This window comes from Marmota marmota, unplaced genomic scaffold (assembly GCF_001458135.2).
Source record: "Marmota marmota marmota unplaced genomic scaffold, marMar, whole genome shotgun sequence".
NCBI classification, from domain to species: domain Eukaryota; kingdom Metazoa; phylum Chordata; class Mammalia; order Rodentia; family Sciuridae; genus Marmota; species Marmota marmota.
In genome coordinates, this window is record NW_025999894.1 from 5348748 (window position 1) to 5366247 (window position 17500).

The window sequence follows — 17500 nt, forward strand, 5'->3', positions numbered from 1 at the left end:
GTGTGCTGAGACAGGACAGTAAATGTTGAAGATGTTATTGGAACATGCTTTTTTTTGTACCAGGGATTGAACTCAGGGGCACTTGACCACTGAGCCACATCCCCACCCCAATTTTGCATTTTATTTAGACACAGGGTCCCACTAAGTTGCTTAGTGCCATGCTTTTGCTTGAGGCTGGCTTTGAACTCGAGATCCTCCTGCCTCAGCCTCCCAAGCTGCTTTGATTACAGGCCTGCACCACCGCACCTGGCAGGAACACACCTTTTAAAATGTATTCTGCATGCTTCTCATCTAATCCCCACAAACAGTCCTTTAAGGTTGCTGGCATCATTCCATTTTACAGAGGAGGAAATTCTATGGCTCAAAGAAGTAAAATAATGTCCTAATGTTGTGCAGCTAGGACACAGTGAAGCCAGAGTCCAAAGCCCGTCCCGACAGTGCTGGATGCTTGATACTATCCCAGACTCCCAGGACTTACGATCTGCTGAGGAGCATGCACAAAACCACGTCAGGAAGAGTGTCCACCAATGGGAAAAAAATATACATGTGCACATCGAACTTTCCATTCCAGATCATTTTCCAAGTTCCAGATTCAAATTTCCAGTGGCTGCCGGAAAATGGCTTCGTGGGAAATCCTATAGCCTCCTCCAGATTAGCGAATCCAGAAACATCACCCCGCACCTCCACCTCCACCCATTCACACACCCCTGGGCCACCCTCTCAGGCACCTTACCTCCGTCAGGTTGGAATTACTCTTCCTGGTGTCCCCTGTCACCTCACACAGCAAAGCCACCCAAGTTTACCTCTATCCTCTGGCAAAAGTGCCTCCCTCCAATATTGTCATTTTCGCAGCTGAAGCCACTAGATAGATCTTCTCCCCATTCACATCTCCTCATATAGAGTCCCCAGCACACCCAATGATGTCACTGTCCTAAACTAGAACACCTCCCTGCAATTCCCCAGTCCTTTAAAGTAAATCGAAGCTCCTGTAGTTAGAACCTGCAGGACTGTAATCCAGGTCCAATTTATATTCCTGAACCACCTTCCACCATGATACCTGCTCACCAGGAGCTCTAAACTTCTCCCCACTCCTTAACCACACTTTTTTTTTCCAGTTTAACAAAAGCTTTTTATTAAGTACCAGGCTTTATTTGCCTGTGTTGGCCATGGGGTTTCTCCATCTTGGCACCAGTGACATTTTGAGCAGATTGTCCTTGGTCATAAGGACTGTCCTGTGCATCCTAGGACATCGACAGTATCCCTAGATGCCAGTAGCAGCTCCCCTCCAAGTTGAGACAGCTCACAATGTCCCCAAACTTTGCCCAGTGACCCTCAGAGGGTATATTCACCGCCGCTGAGGACCTCTGCTTGCAGTGAGCTCGCCAAGAGCCCCCCTTCCGTTACACCTGGGGGCACAGGCACTGTGGAGGGCAGCTGGAAGGCCCTAAGAACGGGGGCTTGTAGACGGGCCCACTCTGGCCTGGTATCCCAACCCTCCTTCCTTGGGACTTGGGAAGTTTAATTGAACTCCAAGCCCTCAGTCATTGCTGAATACACTATGGATTCTAATTTCAATTCCAAGAACTACTATGTGCATGATATAAGTGAACGTGTGCAAATACTCAGCCTGTGGAAATCCTCAAGATGTTCTGGGGATATGGGATCCCAGGACACACCCTAAAAGAGCCTTTTGCCTTTGCACCTGCTGTTTCCCTCTGCCTGGAACCTGGACCCCTCTCCATGTCCTACCCAGTGACAAGTCCCTTCAAACCCAGCTCCAGCACCTTCCCTGATAGACTATTAGAGCAGCCTGAAAACAGAGTTAGGCCCCCTTCGTGTTTCCCACCCACGATGCCTATATCTCTCTTAGCATAACGTTCACATTGGTTCGGCCAGGTCAGGAGTCAGCCAACTTTTGTGTCAAGAGCCAGAAAGTCAATATTTTAAGCTTTTGGGGAGCCCAGTTTCTGACTCAGCCACTCAATTCAGCCACCCAATTCAGGTGAAAGAAGCCACAATCGAGAGTCAATGAATGGACATGACTATGTTCCAATAAAGTTTTATTAATGAAACCAGAAGGTTGGCCCTGCTTTGAACAGCAAGTTCCTTGAGGTCCAGGTCTGTGTGTTGTTAGCTTCTGAGTTTCCAGCTTCTCCTGGGTGCTTCAGACACTACTGAAACAAGGAAGAGATTGAAGGAGCCACGCTAATCATCGGACCAGTATTAAAACATGTAACTGTCAAGCCTTTAGAGACTGTGGCAATTAGAAGTTGACCAAAATAATTAGAGCAACCCCCAGCGATCATGCAATAATTAAAGAAAGAGCCATCGAAAATCTCTTTCCTGGAGATACTAACCGATGCTGAGAGGCAGGTAAGAGGCTGCACAGAAAACCCTGGGTGCCCTGCTACGTTTGAGTTTCAGGGAACCAGCCAGTAAGTGTTGGTGTCAGCACGTCCCGCGCCGTCTTGGAGATACACTAAAAATAGTATTGATTGTTTCAATGAAATTCAAGTTTCCCTGATGGCTCTTCATTGTTCACTGCTAAATCTGCCGTCTTATGTAGGGCAGCTGTTTACAGCGCCTTCTACCTTCTCTCAGCTCTTCTTCCAGCAGAAGGGCTGTTTGGCCCCAGAGAGATGAGAACCTGTCTGGCCTGTGAGCCGCCTTTCCACCCCCCCAGGAAGAAGGGCCCCCTGGGAGCCCCCTGGGGTGCTGTTGGAACTGGAAATTTAATTAATAAAATACTAACACACAATTTCAGAGGAGGAAAAAAAAAGAAGTGTTATCACCAAGTTAATAAGAGAACTATTTTAATTGCTGTATTTAACAAGTCCTGGCCATGGCACTCTGCACTCGTGGGGGGGCGGGGAGGATTCACATCGCTCAAGAATCTAGGAGCAGGGAAGGGGTGCAGCGTGGCAGAGGTGGGGACATCAAGGCCCTGCGCTTCCCCGGCAGTCCATCTTTGAGTTCCCAGCCCCCAGGGAGCCGTGTTCTCTCTCTCCTGTGACTCAGAGAAGAAAGCCAGCTGTCCCCACCTTCCCAAGTCAAGCCCAAGTCAAGCCCAAGCCAAGCCCAAGCCAAACAGGACCCGCAGAGGTACATAAAACTCAAACCTAGTGTGCAAGCCACCATTGTCCCAGAAGGGGAGAAATGGCTGCACTTCCTTTGGCACCCACGGCTGCCTCTTTCTGTGTCCCTCCTGTCTTCTCATCATCTCCCCCTCCCCCCATGGTGGCACCATCTCGGTCCCTTTCCCTAAATGTACCACATAGCAGCCATGGGTCTCCATGTGGAGTTTATCAGGGGAGAAAATTATGGCAGCAGTGGCTGAGAGCCACGGGGGGACTGTGACAGGAGCATCGCATAGAGAACTGGCCCTGGAGGCAGGGAGAGGCCATCCATTGCTCTTCCAGACGAATCCCAGACCCTCCAGTGGTGGTGTGGGGGTGGGGGGGCAGGGGGGTGCACAGCATCGTGGGCCCGACTCTTTTCCAAACCTTAGCAGGATGATGCTCAGCCCAGAGAGTCCAGGGATGTGACCCCCAATGCGTTGGACAAGCCAGTTCAGGGACGGGGCGGCCTTGGCTTGCTCACAACTCTTCCTGCCCCTCAGGACTCCCAGAAATTTTTGTCAGAGGAGCAGGATGGGGACTGAGCTGGCAACAGTGACCACCAGGGAATGGAGGGTGTGGGAGGTTCTGCAGATGCTGCCGGGGCCTCGTCTTCCCCTTTCACCAGATGAGGTTCTGTGGACCCAGAGCTGACTGGATGGACGGCCAGCGAAGGCAAGAGGCAAGGCCTGGAGGTGCACCCCACGTCGCTCAGAGGGAAGAGAAGACCGAAGCCGAGCTGTGGGCTCTAGAGCTCGCTCCAACCAGGAGTGGCCTCGTTAAGAGATTCAATGCCCTCAGCACAGCTTCTAGGTTCTGATGTGTCCATCAAAAAGTGTTTTTTTTTTTTTTTTAGAAAATAGATTTAATAAAACACACTGCTCATGACTTCAAATGCTCTGGGCACTAAATCATCACTGTAAAGACCAGCCATCTCCTCTGTCCCCTTGTCACCCTTGCCTCTCTAAGCCTATTGGGTCAAAAGCCATCAGTGAAGCTGACCAGGCGAGGAGGACCCAAGGTTGAGGGTCAGGCCCCCAGGGTCAGGAAGGTGTCCGCACCTGGGGAAAGGTGTGGGAGCGTGTCCAGGAAGGACAGGCTTCCAGAGGGAGGATGGAGGGACCATGGCGATGTGAGATGGGTTATTTCCCAGGAGATGGCTCAAATAAGTAAATGGACTTGGGATGATGAGAGTGGAAGTCCTCACCATGGACAGGGCTATCCACCAGGAGAGAAGGAGGAAACTGGGACGAACCCGGAGTGTTGGGCTGCAGATGGAGACGATCATGTCAACTCGTGGTTGTCAGAATGTGTCAATAAAATCAGAAACAAATACAGATGTAAATAGCGGGATGCGTGTGCCGCACCCATGTCCACATACGGGTAGGCGCACAGCTCCCCTGAGAGGCCGGGCAGTGGCCACCCCCAGAGCAGGGAGCACACTCCATCCCCAGTCTGCCTTCTACACGTCACTCTCTGCCGGAAGGAGCCGCAGATCCCGGAAGGATGGCAATGTCAGGGCTGGGGCAAGGGAAGTACAAGATGAATCTGGGCCGTGGCACGATTCCACAACCAGGGAGATACTCAGCAAGACGACGAAGACATGTCAAAAGGGCACGGAACTCAGCCCGAAGGAGCTCCCCCTCACCAATCTGGGACACTTTGAGCAACAAAATGAAGAATAAAGCAAATGGCTTATGACGAACGGATACAAGAGGAATCCTTGACTCCACAGAATTATGTAAACTAGAAAATAATTAATGAGAAAGAATATTTGCACAATCACAGAGTGCCACCAAAAACAAAAGGTTATTAATGACACAGAGAAAAGGGACCAATTCTCTGATGGAGAAGTCCGGCAGACCCACCTCCATCAAGGGCTCAGAGCTCTCTGTACCACGCCTGGAGGTAATGAGGACACGGTGTCATGAATCACAGGGAGTCATCGACCAGACTAGAAATTGAGAGATACTCTAAGAGGAGCTGGTTTGTGGTCTTAAAAACTGTCAGCGTCATCAAAGTCAAGGAGAGGCACAGACTGTTTGGGCTCATTGGGCCCTGAAGGCACAGGACAAAGGAGTGACAGTGAGTTCCTCTTCTATAAAAGACATCATTGGAACAGTTGGTCAGACATGAAGGGTTTATTGGTGGCAGTGTGCTCTGGGTAGCTCCCCGGTGGCTGTGCTTGTGCGAGGGCTGCTACCCCGGAAGCGAAGTTTTTGGTGCTATCTGTAGGAATCCCACACTAAGGTTTCCACAGCAGTGGAAACATGGTGGCAACTTACTCTCAAATATCTCCTGGGAGGTGGGGGGGGGGACATCTTTATACTGTATTTGCAATTCTTCTGGAAGGTTAAGTTTGTTTCAAAATTAAAAATCTAAAACTTAAGGGAAAAAAAAAAAAGACTTGGTAGGTCGCATCATTCAGATCTCAACATGCAACAGTTGCAAAGGGGAACTGGACCGTGGGGTTCTATCAGGAGTAAGAAAAAGTTCATGGCAATGGACTGGGCTTGAACTTGAGCTCAGAACTCCAGACTCAACCGTGCAACTTTGTGTCAAGGAGGCCTGGGGAGCTTCGGAAGGAGGGTGCCCAGTGCCTCCTCCCCAAAGGGCTCGTGGGCGTGATGATCCACAGAGTGAACCTGGTTGCCTTGGTGCAGGTTTGGGCTGGATGTGCCTCTGCTCCGGCTCCTGCCTCCCTCCTGTCCCGTGGGTCGGCTGGCTCTGGGGAAGGCTTTGCCTCTGCACCTCTCTCCAGGGAGCTGCACCCACACCAGGCTGTGCACCCAGGTCCTACAGTTCTCTGTCTCTTCCACCTGAAGGCTCTTCCCGCTCCTCTCTATACAGCAATGACTTTCAGCCCACTGGGCACGAGGATGACCCAACAGGAAGGATTCCTGTCTTCTGTGAAAGTTAACTGATGATTCAGGGACCGAGTGACTTTGCAGACAGCCAGCCCCATGTCAAGGAAACTCATTTGAGGGAGAGAAACTGAGCTGCGGCATCTACAGGAAACAGAGGTGCACACACCAGGTCACAAAGACTCCTGATTATCCTTGAAAACGTGTGCCCATCCTATCCACTCCCCTACCAGGAGGGCTTGAGAAAGCCCCCGAACACAGTGACCACCCCTGGCCCTCGTTTGGGCTGGAGAGAGCACAGCCAACCCAAGGAGGAAGGAGAACGTGCCCAGGGAGCCAGCTCAGGTGACCATGTTCATAAAAGTCTCCAGGAGAGGGAGGAATGCGAACTATGCCCGCCATGAGGCTCAGCGACAGGCAGGTCAACAAGATGGGTCGGATCACGTGACCTGGTCCTGGCACCTGGCTCCACGTGGCACCTGGACAAATCAAACATGAAACTGCCAGGACCATTCTCTGCCACCCGCACTGCCAGGAATCCAGCCCTCATGAGGAATGCCCGAGTTCCTTTCAAAGTGGGGAGACCCGCCCAACGAGCCCAGCACATTTTATAGGCTCAACTAAGAAATGGGGATCTGCCATCTGCCTCCTAAGGTGTGGCAAGGTGGTGATAATACACCTGAAGCACAGAAAGGAAGACTAAACTCACACTTGGTGACGGGGTCAGTTATGACACTCCCAGGTATAAGTAAAACATAAAATAAAATTAGGAAAAATTGACCTTTAAAATTAAGCATATTTAATTATGTAGTACGGCAAGAAGTCTGAAGTTAGGTGGCTGCAGGGTGGGTTCATTTAGCAGCTCAAATGTGTCAGGGCTCTGAGTCACTTTCCCTGGAATTCTTATACTTTTACTCATGGTCACAAAATGGCCACTACAGCTCCAAACATCAAATCCTGTGTTGGGCATCTATCATCTGTTAAGCACTATCTACAGATCGGCCAAACAGATGGAATCCCTGCCTTCGCACAGTTTCCAGTCTGTCATTAGTCCACAGACTGTTCCCAAACTCTCCTGCCTACAGTGGCACCAGTGTCTTTTGTTTCTGTTTGCGTCAAACAGCATTGAACAAATCAGTTTCTCCTGTGTATCTGGTAACTCAGGGGAAAGCTATTGTATCCAGAATTCCTTTTTTCGGGATCCAGCTTTCTCAACATCGTGAGACGGAGTGAGTAAAAAGCAACCAGCCCATACCTGGAACATGGTGAGTGTTCACATCCAGCCTCTCCGGACCTATAACTTTGGAGCTATTCGGGGGCCCTGGGCACCACTCTTCCCTCTGTGCCTTTCAGAAAGACCTTTTCCAGGTCATGTTCTTAACCACACTGCTGCCTGGGGACAGGATGCACCACCACGTACAGACCGCCTTCTCTCAGCTTCTATTCCCACGCATGGGCGTCCCAGGTGCACGGCTCATGCTGGGTCTCAGACATGGAATCAATTCCAGATTAATTCCAGGTAGAGGAAAATACCACGTGGGCAGCTTCAGGAGACACTGTGTAATGAGATAAAAATCTCAGCCCCAGGGACCCGGGCTGATGGGACTCAAGGACTTCTCTCCTAATCCATCCATTCTCAACTTCTCATTACTAAGTGTAGCCACAGTTAATCTGTCTCACCATCTGACAGAGGAGATGTTAACTCTCTTGGTTCGCACAGGAGAAAACTGGGGTTCAGAGAGGTTTGAAGACTTACCTGAGGCTACACAGCAGCCAGCGGAAAAGCCAAGATTAAACCCCAGCATCTTGGGCTTTCGTGGTTTTTCCCATTTCTGTTCCCTTTTCTGCAGGGAGTGACGGGTGAGAGGTGAGGGCTCTGTCACACACCGGTCACAGTTGTTCAAGCCTCCCAAGCCACCACTTCCGAGTGGTGTGCCAGAGTTTCATCCATTCATTCAACAAACATGCTCCCCGCGTGCTGAGCACTGGGAGAGAGTGTAAGATTCTAGAATCAATAAGACACAGCCGCGTGCCCACCTCAAGGACCTCACACCTAGGTAGAGGTCAGGTGGCTGAAAGGTACGTGCCTGAGTTGTCCCTTCTAAGACACAGTGGAGGTGGAGAGAGAATCTTCTTCTGAAATAAAAATATAGAGCTTCCTGGGACCTGTGGGAAGAGAAGGTACTGTTATGGAAAACTGGACCCACGTAAACAGCAACAGACTTGCTCGGGAGAGAGGAGAAGTAGGGACTGGATACCTCTTGTTGCCGGGCAGGACAAACACTCCCTCCTGGTCCTCACGCCACTCTGCCAAGTGGGAAAATTCCCTCCGCACCCCTGTATCACATGGAAATGCCAGCTCTCCAGAGGGCACACCCCGGGAGGCCCAAGATGGCCCGGCTCTGCAGGGTAGGTTACAGGCAGGAGGGGAAGCCAAGGGAAGGAGGAGGGAGATGGGGTGACAAGCTGAGGTCAGCGTTGTGGTGTCATTTCCTGCAAGTCCCTGACACCCTTCTGGCCGAAGTTTCCATTTCTTTCTGTGCTGGAAACAACTGGCTTTGCCCCTTGGCTATTAAATAAGCAGCGTCCACAGGTAGAACCGGGCAAGGAGACGGAGGCGCCAAGCCTCCTGGCCCTCATCTGCTTTGACGGGGAGGCCGGGGCTGTTGCTGGGGCTCACCGGACGGACCCCCTCTCACGGTCCACACCAGCCCTGGCCACTGCCCTCGAGGGGGCCCGATGGCAGGGGGCACTAGAGCATGTGGCTCCTGGGATTGGAAAGCTCTTCTCTGCCCACGCCCTTTACAACCCACCCTCACGCCAGGTCTTGCTTGGACTCAGCATCGTCCAAAACAGTCCCACGTCTGACACCGTGAAACCCGAGGTCCCCGACCCAGCGTGCCGTCTTTCCAGCCCTCTTTCTGCCATTCTCCCCCCTCATCGGGGTCTCTAGGCGCTCCCTTTCCCCCCGTGTGTCACCTGGCCCCTCCCGCCACCCCTCCCCCACCGAGCCCATCTGGCCATGGTCACTCTCACACCAAGAACTCCAACCCCACGGCCTGTTCTGCATTGCCACCAGGCCAACCAAAGGTCCTCTGCACTCCCGTGGCCCCGTGGCTCTGGGTCACTGAGGAAGGGCCCGCAGAGCCCCACACAGCTGACAGCTGCTCTCAGGGGAAGCTCAGTGCCCGCCACCTTCCTGGTTAACCCCGTGCTCCATGGTCCTCCTCAGCACTGCCGAACCGTTCAGGCCATCTGCCAAGGCTCCTGATAGAGGCCACCTTGCTTCCTAACCCACTGGAGAAAGCAGTGTCCAGCCCCNTTTCTCACCTTCCATGACCCCTGGGCCTCTTGGACTTGTCCCCCTCCTTCTCTCCACTGAAACAGCTCTCTCCAAGGTGACATGTGACTTCCTCATTCCCCAATCCGAGGGTTTTTCAAGTCTCACTTGCCCTTCTGCTGCATTTACCACTGGCCTCAACCTCCTCCTTGAACCGTTCTGCTTCCACTTTGGACCCTCTGCACCCTCTCCCTTCCCTGGTGGCCCCTCCTGTTCCCCGGGGTGCGCGTTCTTTCCTCTGCCATCTCTCAGGTGCTGCTCCCCAGAGCTGGGCTGTCTGTGAGCTCCACTTCCTTCCTCTCCGCCACTCACCTGTGCACAGACTTCAAGCATCATCCCCTGCCAACGACTTCTCCAAGACCGTCCCCCAGGACTCCTCCTGCCTCCACCCAGCAGCCTTGGGCCACCTACATTGGCGACTCCCGTGAGCCCCTTGGACTCTGCTCTCCAAAACACCCCCATCAGCCCGTCCTACTCTTCCCGAAGGCTCGCTGTCCCTAGCTCCCTAACTCTGAGAACAAAGCCACCAACCACCAACGTCACAGACCAAGGGCCATCCTGCATGCTCCTCTTTCCTGCCTGCCCCTCTTTCCTGCCTGCCCATGTGTCCCATACTCAGAAACCGTCTGGTCACTTTCCATCCCCCAAATCTCTCCAGCTGACCCCCAGCCTCCACCGCCACTTCAAACCGCTGCTGTCACCTTCCCTGCCTGGAATGTCACAAATGCCTCTAACTGCTCTTCCTGGCTCCAGCCCAAGTCCCCAGCAACATGTCCCCTGCTGGACACTGGGGCGGCTTTCTAACATGTGAACTTGACCATCTCATCCCGTGTACTGAAAATTCCTGTCCGGCTCCTGTCCGCCCTCATTGCTCATCGTGGCTCCCCGTACACAGGACATCTCAGCATCCGTGATTACCCCCGCCCTCGATGCCTGGCTTTCCCTCTGCCCCAAACCGCTTGTCTCCAGCCCCGTCTTCTACCCATGACCACGCTGGAAGCTTTCATTCTCCTCAGATTTATTTCTCTGTCTACCACAAGGTGTAAAAGCAACTCCATCACCGCGGGGACCATGTATTGAGGTTGTTTATCTGTCCCTCTCTCTTCTCCAAGGACAGAGCCACTTACTTTCACCCTAGACTCAGGATCCAAGAGCCTAATCTCAGGTGTGGCTGGTAAAGCTGCATTGAACAGGAGCCTCAAGGGCAGAAAGCAGAGGCACCTGTCGCAGGCTGTGAAATACACACAGCTGAAACCAAACGCGCCCATAGAAGAAAAGAAGAGAACTCACCTCAAAAACGGCAGCCAGGTCCAACGGGGAAGATGCTTGTCCAGGGAAATTCCCTTGCAGATCGGATCCTGCAACTGTTAAGTCCAGAGCCTTTGCTATGCATGAGCTCTCATTCCCTGGGGTTTGGGACTGCTGATAGCAAAGCACCCTCCAAATCCACAGAGGGGTCCCTGTGCATTAAACCTCTCCACTTAGTCTGACCCCATATTACCACCATCTCAGGAATGAAGTCCTCACCTGTGAACATCTGGCCACTAGGCTGTGGCTTCTGGAGCAGTAGAGTCAACACTCCAAAAAGCAAACAGGTCACCTGGGCCTTATGGACTCTCTCCCCACCTCAAGGCTCCCAATTCCCCATGGTTGATGCTCTCCCTTGGTCTCAGCAGGAACCAGCAAGTGCTTCTGTCCAGCGGAGGCAGGAGGAGGGGGTCAGAGTGGCCAGTCTAGCCCTCCTGCTGTAGCTTCTTGGGTATGTGACTTAGCAATGAGCCAGGCCTGGGCTGGGGAAGCCAGAGTGCACCGGGGAGCCAGCCGTGAGGGGCTGCTCACAGCACCAGTGCAGGGCTCTGGCTTCTAAGGTACTTTGCTTTCTTCAGGCCTCCAGAGAAGCAAGACTCACGGGAACAAGGTAGGACTGAAGAAAGAAATAGCTTCAAGGAAGAAAGATAATGCTATCAAACATTTGGTTATTATAGAGGCAGGAATCCCAAAACATTTTTAGACAATTTAATAGAACGTGGGTTTGTGGTTAAGGGATGCTGCTATAGGTAGGATTTTAGGATTTATATTGATAGGATCCTTCCTCCTACTGCCTCCCAAATCTTCACATCCCTCCCTCTCCCCATTCCTCATGCCCACCCAGGAATCCTAGAACTCAAAATGGACTTCATCCATCTTTTCCTGAGCTGGGCACAAAACCACTCCCTGAGCAGAGCCAGAGAGCAGCGCCACCTTCTTGGAAAATTTGCTTTCAAATTATCAAACATGAAACTGGGTCTCTCAGCCTTCCTCAAACTCAACCTGCATGTTTATGATCCATGGAACCCAGCACCAACCTATGGATCCAGGACCTAAATGTATCAGGCCAGGACGAGGAAACGCATCCTCCCGCTGTCACCAAGATGTAGCACCAGGTGTTGCTGGGAAGGGGCCAAACAGCACTGAGTGTTCCCTGACCGACCAGGAGACCGGTTCAGCTCAGCGCAATCCCCAACACTAATGTGGGGGATACTTACAGGATGTCAGATGCTGGAGTAGGCACTCTGCCTGCATGACTTCGTTAGATGCTCACACCAGGCTCTCTGCCTCTTTTTATGAGGACACTGAGGTAGAGAGAATCTTGCCTTCCTGTCTGAGACCACCCCCAAACACAACAACAGTGGTAAGGGCTTCCTAAAGCCCTCCTTGGCTGAGTTGGGGCTCTTCCTTCATCCCAACTGGGTTCCCCTCCATCACTGCCCCGTCTAAACATGGCCAAGTTACCCTCCCTGTGGCTCTGGTCACTATCTCCCAGGACCTTGACCCACGACACTAAATGGGCTAATTCACCTTTGGAGGCAAAGATCTGCTTTGATGCCCACCTGAAGGGTCAGGAGAAGCCTGACTTCTGTGTTTTGGATTCTAGGATTCCATGGTGGGCCTGGGGAGGGGGAAAGATGGGAGAAGGGGTGTGCAGATTTGAGAGGAGCCTCTGTCCCCGGTCCCCAGGCCCCTCATAACCTACCCACACTCAGGCAGAAGGATTGATTGGCCCTGGAACATAGGGCTTCTGGGAAGATTGTCACCTTATCAGGAATGTCACTGCACCTCCCCTTCGGCATCACAAACAGGTGAATGGTACCAAGTAAGCAGAATGGAAACTTCTTTGAGTTTGGACAGAGCTGGGCCACAGTGTCCCAGCAAAGCCACCATGTGGCCTGTTTCTATTGCATCCTGCCTTGAGTGCTTCTTCCAAATCAATCTTTCAGGGAGTGGGGTCATACCTTGGCAGGAAAGATGATCCCCTCCTACCCAGAATGCCTGGGAGCATGAGCTCATCCCAACTCCTCAATCCCTGCCCTGAGATGAGCTTGCTGAGAATGAGCTAAGGGGAAGGAGGAGCTGAGTCAGAAGTGCGCCACCAGACCAGTTCCCCTCCTTTGGCTTAGATGGTAGATCTTAGGAAACACAGCCTCTGCTGACTTGGTGACAGCCTTTCTCTGCGCTGGCCTGCTGATTCTGGTCCCTTGCCCCAGGCCACCCTCCTCCCTCCACTCCCCATGCTCCAGACTGTCCCCACCCACTTTTTTCTCACTAGTCCTCATCACATCAAGTAGACAAAGGGTTAAACATTTCCAGGGCAGGCCACAGGGATGCAGGTGAGAACAGGGAGGGTGGAGGTTGGGATCTGGAAGGTTCTGTCTCAGGTCCAAGAGCTTCTTTGGGTGAAGAGTGATCACAGATTTTTACTAAAAGTCTCCAGTTGAAAATTCCGTAAATCTAGAAACTGTGAAAAAAAAATCAATGGAAATTTAATTAAAGGAGTTCGTGTATGTGGAGAGCGTGGGACAATACCTGGCATGCAGCAGCGAGCTATAGAAACACGTAGAAATGAGTGAGAGTTGGGGGAAAGCACATTTCAACATCCCGCAGTCTATATATTCCAGAATCCTTGCAAATGATCGACCTTGGGTCTCTGCATTCAAAGTCTCTGCCCTCTCCACAACTAGGTCCTATGACTGTTTGCTCTCCTCCACCTCGTTTCCTCCTCCCCACTCCTTCTCTGAGAATCTTGGAGCTGTTCTGCATTTGTGGCTAAAGTCCCCACCATTTGCTCTTACTCCAGATCCAGTGGAAACCCTTGATTTCCCTAAACCTCGCGCTGGAGCCGCTGATGTGGAGTCTTTCCTATCTCCTTGGCAGTGACTACACTGGCTTCAGGATAATAAGCATTTAGAGTCGAGCTGTAATTATAGGAATGTTCTGGAAAGCCCATGTGAGCATGAGCTCTCCTCCCCCAACACATTGGCAGGGGTTCTGTTTGGGTTTCCAGGGGGAGATCTCTCTGGAGATCTCATGGGAGGAGGGTCCACGTGGTGGAGGGAGGAGAGAATGCGGTGGTCTTCAGGTTTCGCAGGACCAGTCTCAGCGTGCCCGCCACTGCTCTAAGCCGCCAGAGAAGACTGTGCACAGGGGGAGCCGACCTCCCAGCCCTGCAGGCTGCTCGGGCTCACTGGGTTATGGCTGAGATCCTGCCAGAGGCCGTCCTGCTCACCAAGAGAGGGGAGTGACAGATGCCGCTCTCCTGAGACTGGAGGAAAGATGTGAGTCAGGAGAGTGGGAGGGAAGTTGGCCCCAGGCTGGGGCCCAGCACTCTAGCAGCTGGATCGAGCTGAAGGAAGAGGAGGCTCCCCCAAGAAAGCTTATCACTGAAGCCAGCTGCCTTCTTCCTCACCCACTTAGACATTTCAAAACTGTGCCAGATACCGAGTGGTCAAGTCCAGGGCCATGCTGAGAACCAAAGAGCCATGTGGATGCTTCCTCCGGGCCAGTTACCACTCTAGATGGTGGGCTGGCATGTGGGCCAGGGCAGCTCGAAAGGGGATGAAGAGGTGAAGGTGATTTGGCCACACTACACACTGACGGAACTAGGAACCTCTTATCTGCAAACCGAGACTCAGAGAGGGCAACAGGTTTGTCCAAGACACACAGCCCCCTGGTTGGCTGGCAAGACCTTGCTTCCTTTGCCCCGCATCCCCCAGGACAAGGTACGAGGACAGCACAGAACAGCTGGCACATGAATCTACCAGAGATCAACTCCCAAGTGGGGTTCTGACCTCATAGCAGGTCCCCACCCCTTTGTTACCTGGGGGGACACCTGAGGAGCACAAAGGTGTGACACCACCAGGACAATCTCGTTATACCTAATTTACTGTCTTGTTTCAAGGAAAAACCTAGGATCTGCAATTAGCAAGCCCCAGATCCTGGGAAAATCAAAGAAATACAAGTAACTTTCAAAGAGGGCTCCGGGGGGCCAATTTTCCAGCCACATGCCATGAGGTTCGTGAATCTCGGGTCTAAATTTTAGTGAAAAGGCAGGGGACCCTCAGCCAGTCCAACACTGTCCCCTCAGGGAGGCACCTTTTAAAAGAGCAGCAATACCCTCCATAGTAGGGATGGGATTCCGTTCTCTCAAGGCTTAATTGACTTTGTAATTTCACCCCCAGAATCCTTTCCTTCCTGATCTACGTCAGTTTCACTCTCCACAGTTCCCCGCGTTCTGTTTTCTCTTGTGAGAATACAAAGAAATCCAGCCAAGGGCCCAGATGCTAGCAGAGCTTTCCCGGAGTGTGGTGCACAGGATCCCAGGACGGCAATCCGGGAGGTGCTGGCGGGAAACACGGTCTTGGGCCCTACCTAGCCCCTGAATTCAGAATCCCCGAATCCCTGGCGGGAACTCAGGTTCCCCCACGTTGTCATCATTCACCCTGAAGTTGGATTCACACTTCCTTCTCGGTGCCTGGCCCAGGAAAAACCTCTGGAGGAAGTTTGAGCAGCAGGATCGCCAAGCCCTCCAGGTCCACATGGGTAGAACATCTCTAACCCCCAATCCCGAAGTCCACCATGGCCCGAAACCTGTGACTTCTGAGCACCAACCCGACACCACAAATGCAGAATGCCACACCACAAAACTGTGTCTCGCGCACCACGGTCCTTAAAACGGTGTATAAGATTACCTTCAGCTTGGAGGTTTATATAGATCATCTACGAAACAGAATGGATTCTGGGCTTAGACTCGGGGTTCCAGCCCCAAGGTATCTCACTATGTATAACGTGAATATTATAAAATAAAAATCAAAAAATCGAAATCTGAAACACTTCTAGTCCCAAGCATTTCGGGAAAGGGACTCACTGGACCTGTATCTACGACAGATGGGCTCAGGCAAGGAGAGGATACAGACAGCACAAGAACACAGAGAAAGGAGGTGACCCTTGACCTTCCAGAACAATCTGGAGAGATATAGCCATTGTGGCTTTTCCCCCGTAGACTGCTCACTTTGTGCTTGTCCAGCCCTCTGTGCTTGTCCCCCAGTGCCTGACCGGAAGCCTGGCCCGGAGCACCTGCTCAATAAGTTGGGCTCATTCCAGGGAAGACTCGGGTCAGACAAGCAGCAAGGTGCCCCAGACCTTGCCCCTGTGCCTTATCTGTCCCCTGTCCTTCTCATGCAGAGAAGGGGCCATGGGCAGGACATTGCAGGCTCTGGGACCACAGGGTAAAATTAAATAGGGAATGTGACCCCAGGGAATTTTCATCTCTGGAAACCAGAAACACCTGGATCCAAAAGCCCCAGCTCAGGGTGCCTGGTTAGCTGGGGGTGGTGGGTACCAAAACGGAGCAGCTACACAGATGCCAAGGGCTCAGAGCAGGGGAGACGGGGACAACGCTGAGAAGGCCCTTGGGGACAGGCCCTGGGCTCTCCAGGACGCCCAAGTGAGGTAGCCTGGGAGCAAGACTCAGATGTGTTGTCCCCACTGTTCACCCACCAACTCTCAGAGTGCCCTGTGTCCCTCCTTTGAGATGTTTTTCTTTGGCTTTTTTTCTACTCTTTAAAATGAAAATGCCCCTGGAATGGGTCTAACCTGATTCATTCTGAGATATGTTACTTACTGTCCTCAGAGGCTGAGGCTCTGTGACAAAGCATCCTAGACTATGTGGCTTAAGCAATGGCCTTTTTTTTTTTTAGCATCGAGCTGGACCAAACACTTCTGATTCTCCCAGGAGCTTGAGGGAAGAAGCCACTCCAGGCCTCTCCTTGGCTTGTGGAGACATCTTCTTCCTGAGTCTCGTGGCATGGTCTGCCCTCTGTACCTCTGTATCCGTGTCTCAGTTTCCCCTTTTTATAAGGAAATGATCATGCTGGATTGGCGCCCACCCTGATGAGCTCACCTTATTTACCACTCTGAAGACCCCATCTCCAAATAAGAAAAAGGAGTGGCAGAAATGCCCATCAGCCCTGGGGGCAGAAGGGGGACGTACTGACACTTGTGCCCAGGGTTGGCTCCAAGCCCAGGGTACTTTAGCATCTTACTTTGCTGTTGCCTCTGGAGACGGCGCTACTCCCCCTGCACCTGACCCTCCTGTCTCAGGTGAGAGGGGCCAGCTCGTTCCCTGCGCCTGACCCTCATGTCTCAGGTGAGATGGGCCAGCTCATTCCCTGCACCTGCAGAAGGCAGCCTGGCAGAGGTGGGCGGTCGATCCCGGACCCCACCCCCAAAGTCTTCAGTCCCCCTGATAACCTGCTGCTGAACTTATGTCCCCCCAGAGCCTACCACGAAACACTGCTTTTGCCCTTGGGTTGTCTTGAAAATTCTTTCTGGTGTTGCCAGGGGATGTGACCTGTCACCTTTAATCCACCTTTAATTTCAGCATCTGGCCATCCTGGGAGCACAGACCTGTTCTGTCACTTGCCACCTGTGTGGCCTGGAGCACATTACTGGGCCTCCCTGGGCCTCAGTTTCCTCATCTTTTGTTGGAGATAATGGTGACTCTTGGTGTTATTGTCATGATTAAATAAGAAAGCATATGTAAATTCTGTGCATATTTAATAATCGGTGGTTATCCCCTACTGCCCTGTAACGCCCACTGCTCCTTAGGTGACAACAAACGCTCCCTGCCAATAGTTGTCACATTCTGCACACGTAGATGCTCAGCAATGCTTACCCAGGGAGTTGAATCCTAGAAGGGCTTGACCCAAGTCAGCTCTGGGCTGCTGGCGCCTCCCCTGGAGGCCAGGCATCTTCTGCGGACCCCAAACCTTCCTCTCTATTCTGGTATATCAGTTCTTTTGGTGGGTTTAAGGGAAAACCCTCTTGTGAGTTGGGAGGCAGAGCTGGAGAGGACACGGTTCATG

The 17500-nt window shown here is 52.3% G+C and overlaps 1 long non-coding RNA gene across 2 annotated transcripts; it reads right to left on the reverse strand.

The window, feature by feature from the left end:
• Positions 1-2018: 2018 nt before the first annotated feature.
• On the reverse strand, positions 2019-16866 carry LOC107157206. Of its 2 annotated transcripts, XR_007344468.1 has the most exons (6): positions 11666-16866; positions 10848-11260; positions 10611-10684; positions 8239-8382; positions 2358-8146; positions 2019-2174 (listed from the first exon to the last, which is right to left on the reverse strand). It is a non-coding gene; the product is annotated as an uncharacterized LOC107157206 (long non-coding RNA). The 2 variants fall into 2 exon arrangements; XR_007344466.1 differs by having other exon boundaries at positions 10848-16866.
• Between the last annotated feature and the right edge of the window lie 634 nt (positions 16867-17500).